Genomic DNA, 3,902 nt, shown 5'->3' with positions numbered 1-3,902 from the left:
GCCTCAGATGGATATGGACTTGTGGCAGCTTTTCAAACCTTTAAGAAACCTATTCTATCCTGTTCGTAATACTAGGCAGGCAGTTAATTCTAATAGCCAGGCCTTCTCAATCATGAGGCTCAATACTACACAGTATTCTAGAAGTTTTATTCCAGCTGTTACCAAGATGTGGAATGATCTTCCTAATCGGGTAGTTGAATCGGTAGAACTTCAAAAGTTCAAAGTTGGAGAAATGTTTTTATGTTGACCAGGCTGACACGAGTCTTTTTATATTTCATATATGACATATCTGTTTTTGACGTTAATAGTTTATAGAGGACATATCTGTTTTGACGTTGTTACTGTTTTTAGAATGATTTATTGTTAATTTGTTCTCATCATTTATTTATTTCCTATTTCCTTTCCTCACTGGGCTATTTTTCCCTATTGGAACCCTTGGGCTTATAGCATCTTGCTTTTCCAACTAGGGTTGTAGCTTGGCTAATAATAATAATAATAATAATAATAATAATAATAATAATAATAATAATAATAATAATAATAATAATGTTATCTGGTGTATTGCATGTATACAATACAAGATTAGCCGTGTTTAGCTCAACAACTAAAGGTAAGTGTCTGGTTTCAGCCTGGCAAGCCCAACTCTTCACTGTGGTGCCCAACCACAGCAGTGGCTTCCCCAGTAAACAGTTTAAACTCACGGTGCCGAGCGGGGATCGATCTGCAGCCATGCAAATGATAGGCAAACACGTTAATACTGTACTAACCAGGAGTAATTCTTTATCCATTTACTTTCAGGCTAGAGAAAAGTACAAGTCAGCTAAAATGAACGCAAAGGTAAGTAAAAAAAAGATCTAAGATATTTTGACTTGAAAAAAAGAATAAATTACAAATTAAAACAAATAATGAATAAAACTAAATACTTGTAATCTAATTAGTACAAATCTAAATTTTTACGGAAATATATTAAGAAAAATAGCCATATTGCATGAAGTATTTAAAAACGCTTAATTTAACTTTGTCAACATCTAAAAGTAAGATCAAACTAACAGAAATCTTAGATAAGTAAATAAATAATAGTTTCTATCTGACGAGAAACACTTATCTATTTATATCTAATACATAAGTATACATACACACACATATATATACTGTATATATATATATATATATATATATATATATATATATATATATATGATATATATATGTGTATACACACACACACACACACACACATATATATATATATATATATATATATATATATATATATATATATATATATATATATATACATACATATATATACATGTATACACACACACATATATATATATATATACATGTATATATGTATATACACACATATATATATGTATATATATATATATATATATATATATAGTGTATATATATATACATATATATATATATGTATATATATATATATATATATATATATATATATATATATATATATATATATATATATATATATAATCTTTGAAAGGGAACGAAATGGTTGTGGGTTGTCAGCGAGCCTCCTCCTGAGTCCTTCCACGAAGTATTGTCAGAAGTAACGAAGACGTTAACGGAGGGCATTCGAGGAATACTTCTCTATCCTCCACAGGACCTCGATAGGGGAACACACTCTCATAGCAGGTACTTTTATTCCCCTTTGAATAACTATAGTCAATTCTTTTTAGTGAGGCAGAATTGCACCCACTCGCAGGAGTGCCCTTTTAGCTCGTAAAAGTTTCCTAATAGCTGATTGGTGGGACAAACATACTTCCGACTAATCAGCTGTTAGGAAATTTTTCCGAGCTAAAAGGGCACCCCTGCCAGTCGGTGCAAATCAGCCTCACTAGAAAGAATTGACTATAAGTTTCGTCTTGTATTGCTCTACTCGTGTTTCGCAGAGCTCTCTCTCTCTCTCTCTCTCTCTCTCTCTCTCTCTCTCTCTCTCTCTCTCTGTAATCCTTCTTCTACGATTCGACCATCATTGTGAATCCTTCTCGAGAGTTATTAGATTTTGGAACGATACTTTATGCCATAGATAAAATTATTATCTTGAAAATAAATGCTATGAACGTCCCTTGATTACATGTATGTTTATATGTATGTATATGTACATATACATATGCATACATACGTGTATATATATATATATATATATATATATATATATATATGTACTGAATATATATATATATATATATATATATATATATATATATATATATATATATATACATGTATATACTGTATACATACATACATACATACATACACACATATACATACAAACACACTATATATACATATATATACACACATTTATACATGTATATACATATTATACGTACCATATATATATATATATATATATATATATATATATATATATATATATATATATACATATATATGTGTGTGCATATTCATACACATTATACAGTATACATTATATATGTATATACACACATTTATACATACAACCACCAGGTCTATCGGAATCGGAAGCATGAACATTCGTGGAGACGGGCTACAGCAACTGCACCCAGCGGGTACCTGGCCGGTCGGAGGGGAGAGGAGAGGGGTAAAGGGACTCCGCATTCTGAGCCCTCTTTGGCCTTCCCCTCCTTTCGACTTGTATGGGAGGCTAATACGGATGAGCATCGTCACGGTAAGGATTAACTCTGATTGTATTTTCTTCTTATTATGTAAAAGGTTACGTTGGTTTTTCTATTTTTTTATTTAATTTTTTTTTACTGTGATGAGTTTTATTTTTATTCCACTTGTTTCTCATCCTTCAGTTATTTTAATTTTTTTATCCTGTTGGTGTTTTCAAGTTTTTATAGTTTATATATATATATATATATATATATATATATATATATATATATATAAATTTATATATATAATACATATATATACAGTATATAAATATGTGTATATATATATATATATATATATATATATATATATATATATATATATATATAAAGAATTCACATGCACACACTAGTGCACATAAAAACGTATAAACATAAAAACAGAACACGTTTATATACTTATATAAATATTTACATATATAAATCTCTATACACCCACACACACACCACACACACACATGCACACACACAAACACACACACATATATATATGAAAGATTTATTTTAATGTTATGGTTCTTAAACTTCTCTTTTTGTTTTTCGGTATTTCCTTTCCTCACTGGACTATTTTCCCTGTTGGAGCCTTTGGGCTTATAGCATCCTGCTTTTCCAACTAGGGTTGTATCTTAGCTAGTAATAATAATAATAATAATAATAATAATAATAATAATAATAATAATAATAATAATAATAATAATATGTCCCTATGAGCTACCCAATGCAACAATTTGTTTTAAAACTAATCGCCATTGCAACTAAAAATTAAGATCCTACTCTCTTATCCGGCACAGAAACCAACCATCTTCGAGTACGAGGAAGGGCAAGACCCAGAAAAAGCAGGAGGGTATGCCCCTCTGATCTCCTGAGGGAAATTCAGAGGAAGCTGAATTTCTCAAAAGAACTGTTCTTGACGAACGGCTTTGGGTCCATGCTTTCGGATGGCTCCTGGAACGGTATGGTTGGTGTTCTCTCTAGAAGGGTAAGTTTTATAGTCTTTTTTTTTTATTGCTCATGAATGGCAGAGGCAAGGGACAGTGACACTGCCCTAGCAAGCAGGACAATGCCCTAGAGACTGAACATATATACATATGATCAGCAGACAAGTCCGCTCTCCACTCAAGCTAGGACCAGGGGAGGGCCACGCAGTGGCTGCTGATGACTCAGCAGGTAGACCTATAGGTTTCCCAAAAAACCTCATATTTAACTCATAAGGATGGTGAGGTT

The sequence above is a fragment of the Palaemon carinicauda genome, chromosome 23, assembly GCF_036898095.1.
Source record: "Palaemon carinicauda isolate YSFRI2023 chromosome 23, ASM3689809v2, whole genome shotgun sequence".
Classification (NCBI taxonomy): Eukaryota; Metazoa; Arthropoda; class Malacostraca; order Decapoda; family Palaemonidae; genus Palaemon; species Palaemon carinicauda.
Note: the sequence above shows the minus strand (reverse complement) of the source record.